Source organism: Ranitomeya imitator, chromosome 3, assembly GCF_032444005.1.
Source record: "Ranitomeya imitator isolate aRanImi1 chromosome 3, aRanImi1.pri, whole genome shotgun sequence".
In the NCBI taxonomy this organism is placed as follows: Eukaryota; Metazoa; Chordata; class Amphibia; order Anura; family Dendrobatidae; genus Ranitomeya; species Ranitomeya imitator.
Genome location: NC_091284.1, coordinates 685,145,894 through 685,163,522, shown reverse-complemented (window position 1 = coordinate 685,163,522; position 17,629 = coordinate 685,145,894).

Here is a 17,629-nt window from a genome sequence, read left to right as displayed (position 1 = left end):
CGTGTTTCCTTGTGCAAATGAGAATAAGTGACATCCCTTCAGATGTTTGTGGACAGCTATTAAGTCTCCTCCTAGCCTTCTTTTTTGCAAGCTAAACATTTCCAGATCCTTTAAAGGGAATCTGTCACCTCATTTTGCAGTTATAAGATGCGGCCACCACCATCAGGGGCTTATCTACAGCATTCTGTAATGCTGTAGATAAGCCCCCGATGTGTCCTGAAAGATAAGAAAAACAAGTTAGATTATACTCACCCGGGGGGCGGTCCGGTGCGGTTCAGGTCTGATGGGAGTCGCAGGTCTGGGTCCGGCGCCTCCCATCTTCATGCGATGACGTCCTCTTCTTTGCTTCTAATGCGGCTCCTGCACAGGCGTAATTCTCTGCCCTCAACAGGGCAGGGCAGAGCAAAGTACTGCAGTGCGCAGGCGCCGGGAAAGGTCAGAGAGGATCGGCGCCTGCGCACTGCAGTACTTTACGCTGCCCTAAACAGGGCAAATAATTACGCCTGTGCAGGAGCCGCAATAGAAGCAAAGAAGAGGACGTCATCGCATGAAGATGGGAGGCGTCGGACCCGGACCTGGATCTGCGATGCTCATCGGACCCGAACCGAACCGGGACCGCCCCTGGGTGAGTATAATCTAACTTGTTTTTCTTATTTTTCAGGTTACATTAGGGGCTTATCTACAGCATTACAGAATGGTGTTTGCCTTTTTTGTTGCTGCATCACACTGCTGACTCATGTGCAGTCTGTGATCTATTAGTATGCACATGCATACCAGGGGGTCAGGCACACAGACAGAAGGAAAGTATAACTGACAGTGAATCCTAGTTCAGCTTGGGTATAAATATCCCTCCCAGATCCAAAAGGAGGCCACAACAATTAACCCTGAGAGGGCAGGGCATTAACCCTGTCTAAACCATGACAGTAGCGAAGGAATTCAACTGCTCTCAGAGTCAAGTGTCACATATAATAAAGAAAGAAAAAGAAGGTTATGGCATAGCTGACACACCTAGATGTGAACGACCATGGAAAACTTCCTCCAAATTTGATCACTTTATTAATAAAAAGTCAGTATTTGATGCCCTTAAAAGAGCTGTGCAGATTTGGTACAAAATGAACAAAGAATATGGGGTCAAAATGAGTCGCCAAACTGTGGTGCGACGGCTAAGAGTAGTAGGGTTCAATGCACGAGTTCCAGTCCAGAAGCCTTTCAGCTCTACAAAGAACTGGAAGGTCTGACTTGAGTTTACCAAAGAACACAGCCAATGGAAAGATACAGATTGATCTAAGGTGTTGTGGACAGATAAACAGATGAATCCAAGTTCAATCTGTTTGGTAGTGATGGCAAGCACTATATATACTGCCCATTTGGAAAACGTAATGATGTAAGGTACCAAACACCTATGGACCTATGGTGAAACATGCTGGTAGCAATGTCATGGTTTGGGGCTGATTTTCTGCATCTGCTATCTACCCTCTGCATATAATTGATGGAAATATGAATGCTACCATGTACAAGGATACACTGGAGAATGTAATGCCGCCACAAGGTAAAACCAAAGTAGGCAGGGGCTGGAAATTCCAGCAAGACAATGATCCTCAGCACATATCCAATTTAGTAAAAAATTGGTTAGCAAAGACAAATGTTCCTGTAGCAATGGCTAAGCCAATCACCTGATTTAAACCCTATTAAGCACCTTTGGGATGAGTGAGGGCGACGAATTGTAGGCCTGTACCATGGCAATAAAGATTAATTGTTAGAATGGAATGGAGCAAGGATGTCTTGAATACCCTAGTGGCTTCAATGCCCCGTCGATGTGGTGCAGTAATTAAAGCAAGGGGTTATGCTACTAGAGCGCCCCCAGACACAGGGCCACAAGTCACTCGGTACCGGTCCTTTCTGCTCGGTTCTGGGGTTGTCACGGTGGCTGGACCCGGTCGTGACCCTGCTAAGGGGCTTCCAATGAAGGTGATAGTACAGTCTGTCAGAGGTTCGTGACGCCACCTGTGGTGTTCGGTCAGGGTGACCGACGCTGCTGTGGGGTCCGCTGGGGTGATGGATTGGCAGCTGGATGGTGTACCTTCCCACAGGTGAAGTATATCCCCCAGGGCTTCCCTGTAAGGTGGATGGTGAAGGTGTGAGGTGCAGGCAATAACGAGGACACAAGGTTGCAGTCTCTTTACCTTTTTACTGAAGGCTTCAATATACTCAGTCCAGAGCACGTTCAACCGGGCTATCAGAGACCGGCCGTCTGATAGGCACATCCAGAGTTTCCCTCGCAGATGGAAATCGTTGCCTACCAATAGCGCCTGTGTGTTGTAGTCCTACCCTGCTGAGCATTCGGAATAGTCCTCACAACTGCTGTTCTTGTTCGTTCTCTACAGCTTTCTCTCTCTCTCTCGTTCTTTGGTTCCAGATGTTGCTAGTTTCTAACGTCCCCCAGATATGTTATGGCTAGGACGCCACCCGTTTGACGGGAAGGCTTGGAGGTCTTCCGGGACCCTAGAGACGCCCCTCTCCCAATGTTGCCCCTTATGTCTTCGTAGGTGTAGAAGGTAGACAGCCAACCTATAATCAACTGTCCAGCGGAATTTGAAGTAAGGCCTGAAGTCAGTTACTCCTGCGGTGATCCGGCCACCGACTGCGCGCCTCAGTAAGATGTTGCCTTTCTCTCTCGGCACGACTCTTACTGGGTCTCCTTTGTGCTGATCTCGTTTACACTGTTCCACAATATTCTTCCCCTCTTGTCTCTCTCTTAGGATACCGCCGCAAGGTGTGCAGGCGCAGTTCCGTTACGTTCTGTTCTGTTCGCTAGGCACCTGCCAGGTTCCCACGCCTGACAGGGACCCCCCTGTGCCTTCTCCCTGCAACACCCCCTGCCACGGGATGTTGCCTAGTTCCAACCCAGTCAGCTTCTAACTAACTTCCTCCCCAGCCCCTAGTTTTACCAGTGTGAGGAGTGGCCCAATAAAGCCTTTTTCTCCCCCTAGTGGCCAGAGTGTGAAGTGTAATGTGTTCTGGTGATACCTAGTCAGGAGAACTCTTTAGTGCCATCAGACGTACCGCTACTCTCCTTAGTGGCAGAGTGCTAAACTGCAACGACCAGGTCTCTGGGGCGCTGCACTACAAAATACTAAGTTACGGCATTGTACACAATTAATTACTCTCTATGTTGTGATCAATAAATAACATATGCAAAACTCTTGGCTCTCTTCTTTAACTAAATGACTACCTACTGTATATTCTAAAGCATTTTGGTTAAAATTAAGGTCTTGCACGATAACGTCATGCACTTTCAATTCATCACCGGGAAAATGGCATCACAACAACCAGACAGAAGTAATCACACTTTAACCCCTTAACCCCCGGAGCTTTTTTCGGTTTTGCGTTTTCGTTTTTCACTCCGCTCCTTCCCAGAGCCATAACTTTTTTATTTTCCCATCAATATTGCCATGTGAGGGCTTATTTTTTGCAGAACAAGTTGTGCTTCTGAATGAGACCATTGGTTTTACCATGTTGTGTACTAGAAAATGGGAAAAAAAATTCCAAGTGCTGTGAAATTGGAAAAAAAAGTGCAATCCCGCACTTGTTTTTTTTTTTTTTTTGTTAGGTTCACTAAATCCTAAAACTGACCTGCCATTATGATTCTCCAGGTCATTTCGAGTTCATAGACACCAAACATGTCTAGGTTCTTTTTATCTAAGTGGAGAGGGCGCCCTCATATGAACTCGAGCCTGGGAGCTTTCTAGGAAAGTTCCCACGCTCCAGGAACAACCAGCAGAGGGCGCCTCACCACAAATGAAGGTAAATATAGGTCATTGACCTACTCTACCTTCATTCTCCGGGGTTTTGCAGCAAGGAGCAGCGCTGCATTAGCAGAGCTCCTGGCTGCAAAATGTTTTAACCCCTTCAGATGGATTTACATCGTGGGACCTTACAGATCTTCAGAAGGTATGTATATTGTTGGCTTATTATTTTTACTTTGTTACAGAGCGAGGGTCTTCTGAAGGATTGAGCGTAGAATAAATTATTACAACAACCTTTGTTTTTATTTCATTAAAATAATTTTTAATAATGTGTGTGTTTTTTTAACCCTTTACTAGTATTGGATTAATAATGGATAGGTGTCATAATTGACGCCTCTCCATTATTAATTTGGCTTAATGTCACCTTACAATAGCAAGGTGACATTAACCCCTCATTACCCCATATCCCAACGCTACACGGGAATGGGAAGAGAGTGGCCAAGTGCCAGAATAGGCGCATCTTCCAGATGTGCCTTTTCTGGGGTGGCTGGGGGCAGATGTTTTTAGCCAGGGGGGGCCAATAACCATGGACCCTCTCCAGGCTATTAATATCTGCCCTCAGTCACTGGCTTTACTGCTCTGGCGGAGAAAATTGCGCGGGAGCCCACGCCAATTTTTTCCGCCATTTAACCCTTTAATTTAATAGCTAGAACGGCCAAATTTTGCATATACATACTACTAACATTAGTAGTGTGGAATATGCAAAAAAAATGGTGATATGAGATGGTTTACTGTATGTAAACCAGGTCTCATATCATGTCGGGTTTAGGAAGGAGATAGCAAAAGACGGTAATTGAATTACCGGCTTTAAAGCTATCTAGCGCTGTATCTAGCGCTGAATGAAGTAATAATATATATACATATATGTGTCTACTGACATATATATATATAGACAGTATATATGTTTTTTTTTTTACACATGGATCCCTTGTATAGCCGTATGTCGGTTTTGCAAGCCTGCGAGAAAAACACGCAGTACGGATTACATACGGAGGATGCCATGCGCAAAAAACACTGAAACACCCTGCCTACGGAGGAGCTACGGACCACTATTTTGGGGACTTTTCAGCGTATTACGGCCGTAATATACGGACCGTATTGTCTTACGCTGAGTGTGACTCCAGCCTTATACGCAGATGTGAGTGACGCCCAGGGCCGTATTTGCCACTAGGCACGTGAGGGCACGTGCCTAGGGCGGGGACAATGCAGGGGGCGGCACCTGAGCAAGGTTTTTTTTTTTTTTTTTTTAAAGCTGGGTCACCTCCTGAACGACCCCGCCCCCCCACCCCAACTGGCCGCCCACCCTCCCTCCCGCCTCCCACCCGCCCTCCTTGAAGACAATACTCACCCTGCTGCTCCAGCGATGCCTGGTCTCGGCGTCTGGAGCTCGTCCTTAATGAGCGGTCACGTGGTACCGCTAATTAAGGTCATGAATGTGCGCATATTCATGACCTTAATGAGCAGAGCGGTATCACCTGACCGCTTACGCAGGAAGAAGGTGCAGCGCGCCGGGAGTCGGGACAGCCAGAGGGACGTCGCGGCCGCGCGGTGAGGAGCAGGTGAGTATGAGGGATGGGGGGACAGGGGAGGGGGGAAGAAGGTGGACGGTAAGCCGCGCCATTCAAGATGGGGGGTGGAGGAATATGAGCCATGCATACAGGTGTGGGGGGTGGAGGAACATGAGCCATGCACACGGGGGGGGGGGGCGTGGAGGAATATGAGCCATGCATACAGGGGGGGGGTGGAATGTGAGCCATGCATACGGGGGGGAGTGGAATATGAGCCATGCATACGGGGGGGGTGGAATATGAGCCATGCATACGGGGGGGTGGAATATGAGCCATGCATACAGGGGGGGGGTGGAATATGAGCCATGCATACAGGGGGGGTGGAATATGAGCCATTCATACAGGGGGTGGGGAATATGAGCCATGCATACAGGGGGGTGGGGAATATGAGCCATGCATACAAGAGGGGGGGTCATTATACAGTATGGAGAACTGTGTGTGGCCATAATGCAGTATTGAGCATCATGTGTGGCCATTATACAGTATGGAGCATCATGTGGCCGTTATACAGGATGGAGCATCATGTGTGGCCATTATACAGTATGGAGCATCATGTGTGGCCGTTATACAGTATGGAGCATTGTGTGGCCATTATACAGTATTGAGCATCATGTGGAGCCATTATACAGTATGGAGCATTGTGTGGCCATTATACAGGATGGAGCATCATGTGTGGCCATTATACAGGATGGAGCATCATGTGTGGCCATTATACAGTATGGAGCATTATGTGTGGCCGTTATACAGTATGGAGCATTGTGTGGCCATTATACAGTATGGAGCATCTTGTGTGGCCATTATATAGTATGGAGCAGTGTGTGGCCATTATACAGTATGGAGCATCATGTGTGGCCATTATACAGTATGGAGCATCATGTGTGGCCGTTATACAGGATGGAGCATCATGTGTGGCCGTTATACAGGATGGAGCATCATGTGCTGCCAATATACAGTATGGAGCATCATGTGCGGTCATTATACAGTATTGAGCATCATGTGTGGTCATTATACAGTATGGAGCATTGTGTGGCCATTATACAGGATGGAGCATCATGTGTGGCCGTTATACAGGATGGAGCATCATGTGTGGCCGTTATACAGGATGGAGCATCATGTGTGGCCGTTATACAGGATGGAGCATCATGTGTGGCCGTTATACAGGATGGAGCATCATGTGTGGCCGTTATACAGGATGGAGCATCATGTGTGGCCGTTATACAGGATGGAGCATCATGTGTGGCCAATGGCCATTATACAGTATTGAGCATCATGTGTGGCCATTATACAGTATGGAGCATCGTGTGTGGCCATTATACAGTATGGAGCACTGTGTGGCCATATTTTTTTTGTTTATAATTATTGTATATAAAACAGTGTGATCAGCAGTGCTAAATGGCTGTGGTTGGGATGTGGATATGGGTGTGACTAGTTGTAAAATGGGTGTGGTCAGAGGTGTGGCCTAAAATTTGCCGCAGCGCACTAAGTGCGCCGCAAACTTCATAACTCCTTCCCTTTTTCAAAAGTTGGGAGGTATGGTACCGCATTTGCCAGATCATGGCAAGTGCCGCAAATCCCATAGGGAATGAATGAGGTTGAACGCAGTGTTGCCGTAAGTGATCCGGTACGCGGCAGATGCAGAAAAACTGCCGATCTGATGCAAAAGGCGACTGCCGATAGTGTCTTACTCACCAAAGTGGGAGGCAGCACTAAAAATGCCTAGGGCAGCAGAAACTCTAAATACGGCCCTGGTGATGCCTATTACATAGTTACTCTAGAACTTTTCAACATATCTCAGTGATGCTGACACTGTTTTTTTATGACCCATTGTACTTCCTATAAGTGGTAAATTTAGGTCAATATGATTTTCGTTTATTTGTGAGAAAATTGAAAATGAAAATTTAGAAAAATTAGCAATTTTAGAACTTTGAATTTTTATGCCCTTAAAACACATGGTCAAACCACTAAAATAATTAACAAATAACATTTGCAGCATGTCAACTTTACATCAGAATTGTTTTTTGCTTTTTTAAATTTCGATTAGGAAGTTAGAAGGGTTAAAAGTTGACCGGCAATTTTTCATTTTTTCAACAAAACTTATAAAACCAGTTTGTTTGTTTTTTATAGAGCCCACATCACGTTTGAAGTGACTTTGAGGGGCCTATATGAAACAAAATACACAAACATTACACCATTTTAAAACTGCACCTCTCATAGTGCTCCAAACCGCATTCAAGAAGTTAATTAATGCTTTAGGTGCTACACAGGAATTAGTGGATTATGGAAGGAAAAAAATAAAATTTAAAGTTTTCCTACAAAAATGCTTTACTTCTACATTTTTCATTTTCATAATGGTAACAGAAGAAATTTTTTGTGCAGTTTCTCCTGAGTATGCCGATAACACACATATGAGGGAAAACTACTTTTTGGGCGCATGGCAGGGAAGGAGCACCATTTGACTTTTGGAGAGCACAATTGGCTGGAATATGAACACCATGTCACATTTGCAGATCCTCTGATGTGTCCAAACAGAGGAAACTCCTCACAAGTGACACCACTTTGGAAATAGCGTTCCTCTGAGAATTTATCTACAGGTGTAGTGATGATTTTGACTCCAATTGTGTTTTCCAGAAGCAAGCAGTAATGGATATTGCTGAGGGAAAATTGCAAATCTGCTATTGTAGTGCCCGTACATTGTGGTGTCCAGGAGGTTGAAATGGCCAGTACATTGGGCCCAGCTTGTGCGTTTGGAGACATGCACACTATAAATTAGGCAAGCTTTCATCACTACAGATAATGCCAAACATGTGGACACTAAATGTGGTTTAGGCACACCGAGGGGCTCAGAAGGGAGGGGGGCATTTCAATTTGGGAGCACAGATTTTTCAGGATTTCTTTTCAGGGTTGGGGGTAGGTGGGTGTATGGAAGAGCCATGGTGCTTTTCCAGATCCTTTGTGCTACCAGTAATGTGGAAGCCCCCTATATTTATGTTAACAGATGATGGACCTGAGTGACGTCTTGATTTTTTGTGGGTTAAGCAGAATATCATTTTAGGGTACAGAACATTTTGGATCAGTTCACACTTATCTAGCGCTCTATGCTGAGCACTTATATCAGGGTTTCCATCTACAGCTCCGAAATCCATGGTGCAGATGAAGCCACCTATGGATGCATTCACTATTGAGGCATCAGAGTTACTCTGGATTCTGCCTGGCCTAGTTTAGAGGTGTCTTTTTAAGGGTGCGCCAAACTGGGGTTGACCGCACTTTGTGCAGACTGACACCTCTTCTGGTATAATAGGCCAGACAACAGTTCAGAATGACTTCATCTGCCTCATTTCAGTGAATTTTCTATAGAGGTTTTATCTGAATTACGTATTTCAGAGATTTACACCAAAACCCTAATGTAAGCCCTCAGCATAAAGCATAGGACAAATGAGAGCTGAGCCTTACTGTAAACTTTGGGAGGCAGAATGAACAAATCAACATCAGATGAAGAATTGGTTTTATTTATTTATTTTGTATGCTGTTCAAAGCGCAGTATAAAAGATAAGGCAGCTTTATCACATCATCACCACATTTATATAGTTTTTTTTCATGTTTGGCTACTATTATCTTTCTTTTTTTCACTTTTTGGGAGGCAGAATACAAAAAATCCAGCAATTTAAGATTTTTTTTCTTATGCTGTTCACAGTGTCGTAAAAATAATAAGACAGCTTTATTCTTCGGGTCAGTACGATTACAGCAATATCACATGTATTTAGTTTATTTTTTTATTTTTTGCTACTTGCACACAGTAAAAACAATTTCATAGAAAATAATTGTTTTTGATTGTCCTTATTCTGCCAGCTATAGCTTTTTTATTTTTTTCACTGATGGAGCTTGTTTCTTGCAGTACAAGATGACGTTTTCAGGGATACCATTTCTATTTACATATGACTTTTTGATTCAGTTTTATCTTACTTTTTTGTCGACTGCGGTGTTCAGTGTAGAGGATAAATAGTGTAACAGTTTTATAGACTATGTTGTTCTGGATGCTGGTATACCAAATATGTTAACTTTGTTTGTTTATTTTTGTTTTTACATAAATATATGAGAGAGGATCGGAGCACAGAGCACTGACACATGGCTCCCGCTCGCAGCAAAGCTGCTCTCACATCGGATGTGATACTTTAGTCTGTCTCCGGCCTTACACTGACAGAACGCCCTTTAGATCATGATATTCTCGGATGCTCTAACAGGTCACTGTAGCTGGTAGACTGAGGTCACTATTTGACCACAGGTTGTCATATTAACCATTGACATCCTGCGACTACTTTGTGGGGGTGACGATTGGGTGGGAGGGGAGCCCCCTACCTCTCCTAACCTTCTAAATTCTGAGATTGCTATTGAACGTGGCATTTAGAGGGTTAAACAGCCAAGTGCAGTGCAAGCTCCACCTCTGGCTGTTATCACTCTCACAGCGACAATCGTTCAGGCACACCTCTTGTGCCTGCATGACTGTCTTGACTTATTGGTATGTCCATTTGCTGAAAGTACCATCAAGCTATGACATACTGGTGCGTCATAGTTTGGGAAGCTGTTAAGGGAACTTTGTCAAAGTTATAAATCAGTATCAGCTCACCATGTATATGCAGTGCCCCTGAGTCCTGGTCGTTGCAGTAATATCGTTCTCCTCTAGGGGGAGTGATGTTACGTTTGAAGGCAATGAAGGAGATCTCTTTCCCAGGTATCACAAACATGCAACACACTTCACACTCCAGTCCACCAGGGGGAGCTACGCTCCTATTTATTAGGGCACTCTTTACAATTAGGTAAAACTGGTGGTCTGGATAGGAAGTCAGTCAGTTCCTGTCAGGCAGACAGAGAGGAAGGAGGAACATCGAGTAGTTGCCGACAGGGTTGGTCCCTGACAGGGGTGGGATCCTGTCAGAGGCCTAGACGGAAGGTCACGGAACTGCGCCTGCTCCACGTGCGGCAACATCCTAAGAAAGGACACGTACAGTGAATTGTATTGTAGAGAGGGTGAAGAAGTCATAGCAAAAGGAGAGGAAACCAGAAGGAGTTCTGCCCTGCACAGGCTGCCTCCTTCTGAGGCGCAGGATCCGGTAGCCGGAACACCGAGGGACCAGCAGGACAGCTAATTCCAAGTTACTGATCCGCCCTATACCCAGGAGGCATGGTGACAACTTGTGGGGGCCGGGGCATGCTAGAGTCCCTGTAAAAAGCCTCAGGCCATCAGTCATACGGGTTTGTTCCTACCTATCTGGGGGACAAAGAGAGACATAACATCTAGAACATCTACAACAGTTGTGAGGACCCTATGAGAAGCTCAGCAGTAAGGTACTACAACACCCAGGCGCTAGAGGAAGGCTAATGATTTCCACCTGGATAAGGGGACTCTGGATTTGCCTCCAAACCGGCCGGACTCTGCCTGCCCTGTGATCTGGTGCTCTGGACTGTGGATGCTGAAGCCTTCAGTAAAAGGTAAACAGACTGCAAACTTGTGTCCTAGTTCTTCACTGCGCCTCACACCATCCACCATCTACACTCTGGGAAGCCCTGGGGACACACTTCACCTGTGGGAAGGTATACCATCTAGCTGCCATAACATCACCCCAGTGGACCCCTAAGCAGCGTCGGTCACCCTGACCGAATACCACAGGTAACATTATCCCTCTAAAGACCTTTCCCCCATTTTATAACGGACCTCCCGAGGGCCACAGACTGGGTCAGCCACCGTGACATCCCCCGAGAACCGAAGGACCCGGTACCGAGTACCCCACTGCCCTACGGGGGCGCTCCATATACCTCTGACAGAAGTCTCTTAATTTGTCCCATGGTATGGGAAAAAAAGTGGTATACATCACTACTATGTTGCCAGTGTACAAAATTACCATAAACATACCACGTACTTTCAGTAAACGTTTTTTTTTAAATGTATATCTTTGTGTGGAATAGCGTAAACAACAATGCTATTCCGTGCCATAAAAAAAGTATGCCTATGTGTAATTTATTGTGAGTTCTGTACACATGCAACAGTTTCACATGAAAATCTGCAATGAATTGACATGTAGATTTCATTGTTGATTTTAGTGCAGACTGAGACACAACTGACTGACTGTGATTTGACTGTGAAAGTCTACAGCATATCTAAAAATATATGGCATGCTATGGCTTTGGAAATTTGCACCGTGCCTAGAACCTGAAGCAGATTTTTTATTCATTGTCAAGTACTGTTTTTTTCTATAATTTTACTGAATTCTGTTGTGAAATTTCAGTGCTGATTCTGCACTAAAATTCCAGAACAAATACTCATTGTGTGAACTCACACTTACATATGTATTTGGTTCATCTTAGATCAAGAAGCAGCAGTGCAAATCTAGTTCAATGATAATATCGATTGAATCTGCTCAAGATGCTGCTGTTTATCCTCCTGAGTGTACTTTTAACAATACATGGAGGATCAAATCCTTCTAGCTTCCAGCTTCCAGAATGATGCTATTGATCCATCTGGATTGGGAGGCTTTGCAGGCGTTAATGTCATATCTGTGACCTTGAAACTGCTGGAATAGTGTCTTATCTGCTGTTAGAATAGAATGGCTGAGATAGATCCTGTTCTGTCGACTTCTAAAAAATGCTAAAAAAAAACCCTCCATTGACATCAGAGAAAATGTGAATGTTTTTTGACTGCCTCAGTAAGAAAAAGGATTGTTTATTTCGTCCATTGGCCTAACAAGGAACATTCATTATTTATTCAATATATTAGTTGGGCATGTTGGATTACAAGCACTGGCTGTATCATTGGCTGTAAAAAATCCAAGACAACCAATGCCGTCCGAGGGGGTTCTTTACTTGCCAAAGTATGACTGTTCAGCCAAATGAGGAACCATCTATGGAGACACGAGGATCAGTGGGTGCTCTCATCTGCTGGCCCGAGACTGCGTGGACCAGGGCTCATACCACTGAACTCCCACCCTCCTTTCACATGGGCAGAATACTATTCAGACAATAACGGGTGAGGTTAAAATAGTGTGGCAATACTTAATTGAACCACTAACAGACAATTACATATAGAACAGTCCCAGCAAATACACAAGATGGTGCACACTACAGAGTGTCATCCTTCCTCTGACTCTCCGGGATTAGAGCAGCTGCTACTTCAGGGCTTCCAGGGCTGAATACCATCCCCAGTTACACCCCGCTTTTGGAGGGCACCCATTGAGAGGAGGTAACAGCAAGCTTAGAAAGCTGATAGTCCATTGATGTAGCCAGGTGACTGGAGGGTCCTAACCTGGCTTCTCCGAACATCTCCATGAGGCCAGGTGACTGGAGGGTCCCAGCCTGGCTTCACTGAACACCTCCATGGGGCCAGGTGACTGAAGGGTCCCAACCTGGCTTCCTCAAATGTATCCATGGGCCAGGTGACTGGAGGGTCTCAACCTGGCTTCCCCAAATGTCTCCATGGGTACTGTGATGGTCAATGGAGCAGATCTGTATTCCTCCAGCTAGGGCCAAGGTCCCTTAATCTGGCATCCTGTAGAATGTCAAATCTTTGTACCCCTTGATGGTGCTGTGGTGCCTTGACTGCTGTTCTGTCTTTCTTTTTTGTAGAAGGATAGAAATCCATTTGTATACCCACAACTGTCCTTTAGGTCATCATCTGCAGGTGAGGGGGGAAGTGGGATGAGATTAACTCTCATTGTTTGAGTATTTAATCAATTAGCATAGTTTGTCCTCCTCTGTATTACAGGTAAACAAGCTACATGGACTTATACAATGAGTAATCAAAATATTAACAAACATCAATTGTTCAAAGACCCTGCGTTCCTATCCTCCAAAGATAGTAACACAATAAACTTTAGGAGCTGATATAAGAGGTAAACAGCAGCCATTCAACAATTCATAAACATCAGTTTCAAGAGTCAATGTTCAGACTCATATGACAACAGTCTATGTTTCTTGACCTACTGCAAATATATGTGTGGCATAACTAAGATTAAATGCTGTGTCGTCAGACCACCGTTCATTGGCTTTAATTCATCTTGTGTATGGGAGCTTTTAAAACAATAGTTGGGTTAATGACCAGTTTGAAGTTTGACTGGGTTTGAAGTATGAGCAAAAAATCATGTTAAATAAAATGCATATAGTGAAATCCACTTCAAATCCACAGCACAATCTTGGTACATGGTGGATTTACCACAAATCCTCTAGGGGAAGATATCAGCGACATCTGGACATAGCCTTAAAGAGTTATTCCCAGAATTGCAAGTTATCTTCTATCTGTAGGCATCTATCTTGATATGTTAAATCCTCTCTAGATCAAGATGATTTCCATTGAGAAGAAAATACACAAACTTCTGTAACACCCCTTTAGGGCTACCACGGTACACTGGGTGTTATGGGAGGTCTCATCTCTCCAGGGCGCAGTACCTCCACCCGAATCTTGATTGGAGCATTCTCTCTGGGACTGCAGAAGGACTATTATCTTCTGCCAGGGGCTGACTCGGGAAGCCCCTGCCACACTCAATACACACTCACAGGGATCAGGAGTAAAACAGTTTAACAGGTTTATTGCTATGCAGCATAAATGAGATGGATTTAAAGGAATAACATGTAATACAAATAACTGTGCTCTGTAAAAGTCATATACACATCACACTCTAATTCTACCTCAACCCTGCAAGTCTAACGTAGCAGAGTTTTTTATTCTTCTGGTTTAACTCAGTCCAAACGTTAGGGCCCAGTTGCCGCGGATGTTGGCGCACAAATTAAAACAGTTGGTGCACTTAGATGAATATTAATGGCGATAGTCTGGGCTGTAGTGTACTCACTGTAAATAGCTCTGGTAGAACCACAAGTCTCAGAAGGGCACTCACTGCGCATCTCCAATGGTCGGATGGTTCTCTGGACACCAGCTGGGAGCGGCCGGATTCAGTCCTTTATATGGTGGGAATGCCGGCAGAACTCTCCAAGTTCTTGATGTAACTTGCTTCAGAGGGTAAGAAAAAGCCGCACTCTCTCCAGCAGCGCCGGTATATCCGAGGGGACAGCAACCCTGCAGCGTAGAGGGATGCAAATCCGCAGTGCTCAGTCTCTCACACCAAGTTGCCACGCTCTCTCCTTTCTCGGAACTCTTGCTTTCACTTTCTGCCCAGCTCCTCCCTCCAAGTCCCTCTTCATCCAATCCAGGCCATGTCATCTGACTGAAACAAGGGTTCCTGGGAATTGTAGTCCACTGCAGCTCAGGGGAAAATCTGCTAATGTCTGTAGGTCCCTGTTTAATAGCAGCTGCAAAGCTCTTCTTAGCGTCTGTAAGTCCCAGTATACCAGTAGTTGCCCTGACAGTTCCCAGTGCAGGTGTTACACTTCTGTTTCAGAAATGCTTAGAAAATCTCTTTGCTCTGTGCCTAAAATCTTAACAATGGTTTGGATGATGCATGTCTCCGGCGTTGCACTCCTGCGAAGGTATACTTCTCTGCCCTGATCAGAACAGAGCAAAGTACTGCAGTGCACATGCTCCGGGAAATGTCAAAGAGCCTAGTCAGGGAAGAGAAGTACACCTGCGCAGGAGCGAGATGCCGGGGAACACTGTGTGGATGATGTAGGACACATCATCCACACAAAGCAAGAAAGAGGACGGCATCGCAACAAGAGAGGAGGCATTGGGCCAAGACCAGTGGTGCCCATCAGACTAGACCCCCACGCAAGTGAGTATTATAAAAGGTTTTTTTCTTGTCTTGCAGGCCAAATTAGGGGCATATATACAGCATTATAGAATGCTGTATATGAGGGCTGACAGGTACTGGCCTTACCTTGTATGGGAAAACTGCTGACAGGTTCCCCTTAGGGTATGTGCGCACGTTGCGGATTGGCCTGCGGAATCTGCATCTCTTGGCAGAAAACGCAGGCCAAAATGCTTGCAGATTTAATGTAAAATTGATGCGGATTTTTTGCGGATTGTTATACGTTTCTTGATGTGCGGATTTGCCTTACTCAATGTATAGTCAATGGGTGCATAAACGCTGCGTTTCCGCACAAAGAATTGACGTGCTGCGGGAAAAAAAAGCAGCAAATCCGCGCAGAGTTTTTTGCGCAGCATGTGCACAGCATTTCTCAAATTCTCATTGACTATCATTGTTACTGTACTACACTGCGGATTTGATGCAATTCCACGAGACCAAAAATGCTGCGGAAATGCATCAAAATCCGCAACGTGTACTGTGCACACAGCCTAAGAACTCGCATCACTGTCATTTAAAGTGTTTCATATGTACATATTGAAATAGCAACATTACAGTCCTCATTTGGGAAACGCCCCTCTGTGTAAGCTAAAACATTTCTCCCTGTTTCAACATGGATGAATAAAATGACTTAAAAAGGATCTGTCACCAAGTCAAAAGTGGACAGATTTTCTCATTTTGTTTCTACTCCCCTAGAACTTTTCGTTCATTTTTTAAAATGTAGTTCTAATTTTGATGGTCTTAAGCAAGTGAGAACAACTCCCCCCTTGTAAAGACCATGAAAATTACCATTAAATAAAAAGGCCCATATCTCTGGAATTGTACAGCGGATGTAAAAAACAAACAATATACAAAATATCCAGGAGCAGCAGTAAAAAAGCAAGAACTAAATCTGGCCACTTTTGACCAGGTCCTCATTAAACAATGCTGCAGAGTTGAATTCCATATATTCAAGTCTATATATTCAAGATATTGTATATTTCTCTGTATACATTGTGTACAGCCGGGTTTCCACAAATACAGTCTGTTTTCAAAACCTGTTGCCGTGGACTATGGCACCGCTGTGTCTCTTGGGTGCGTCAGCCACCTTGAAATCCCTGGCTCTGTGTTAGCTCCACACATACCAGGGTTGCACAGAGCCTCCTGCTCTGCAGCTTGCAAACTCCAAACTGACACACTCAAGGCCAAACTGACAGATTTTAAATGGAATTGTGACCATAGAGCCACTTCCAAATCCCGGAGTGGAAAGAGGGATTCGCCCCACTGCCAAACCTGCAAATCCCTCTAAAAATAAAAACCTTTGACGGGTTTTCCTAAAAATCTGACTGAGTCACTACTTGGACCTAATCCACTCTTTCTTTTATTTTACCTTGTGATTCACAGGTGTCCTCCTGTGAACGCAAGGCACTCCAGCGGGTTTAATAAGACTCCTCATCCTGGGGGACACATATCGACCCTTGCATACGATCCCCTCAATGCCTCTAAATCGCTACTCTAAAAATAAATATGGCACTAATACTATATTTTCTTAAAGAAGCTACGTCATGAGCTATTTTCCTTAAAGAAGCTTTCTTATGAACATTTTTTCCCCAACCCCTGTGTACATGTGTATGTAGTGCAGTGTCAGTGTGCTGGTATACTCCCCCTGGTTTACCATGTCGCCATGCTTCTCTTCTGAGTGACGCCACCTCTCTTCGGACTAGCTGGTTCACACCGCTCTCTGCGTGATGCCGGAGAAGGCTTCGGTAGGTGAGTATCTTAACCCACACAACATTACAGGTACATACACAGATTTAAGGGGAGAAAACTTAATGGAATGGCTTCTTAAATAGCGTCAGTGACCAGGGGCATCAGCTTATGACTTTAGTGACATATTTGATATAACACTCACGGACCTAGACTCACTTCCACCAGAACACGTATTAGACATACACTTGTTATTAAATTGCTGTTTCCGCCTTAGACATTTACGGTTTATCCACATCTATCAGACATTTATGGCATATCCTGTACTTATACCATAAATTTCTCAGGTGTAAATTTCACTTTGAGATGATCTTCTGACCTGCTTATATATATAGAACATAAAACATATTTTGGAATAAATCAAGTGTCTTCCTGTTCACAGAAATACCGTTATCCTACATATTACAAAAATAGAAATAAAAGGGGTTTTTCTAGTTTGATGTAAGTAAACTCATTATATATGAAATTCTACAACTTTAACATATTTTTGTGAGTAAATTCCTGAACATTTTAAGTAAATTAGACTCCGACCCTTCCACGCCTAGTACTGTCTTACATTGTAAAATGGTGTATTTTTCTCCAGTCCAGGCAGTGCTCTGGGGACCTCAGAATAAAGCGGTTTTCCACTCTTGAGTCAATTTTCAGCAAGCTGTACAGCTTGTAATGTACACAACGCTAGAAATGGGCTCCTCTTACCAGTTCCAGTGGTCATCACACGTCAGCAAGCATGCGATTTGCATAGTTGTGGTCACGTGCTGACTAAGGTGTA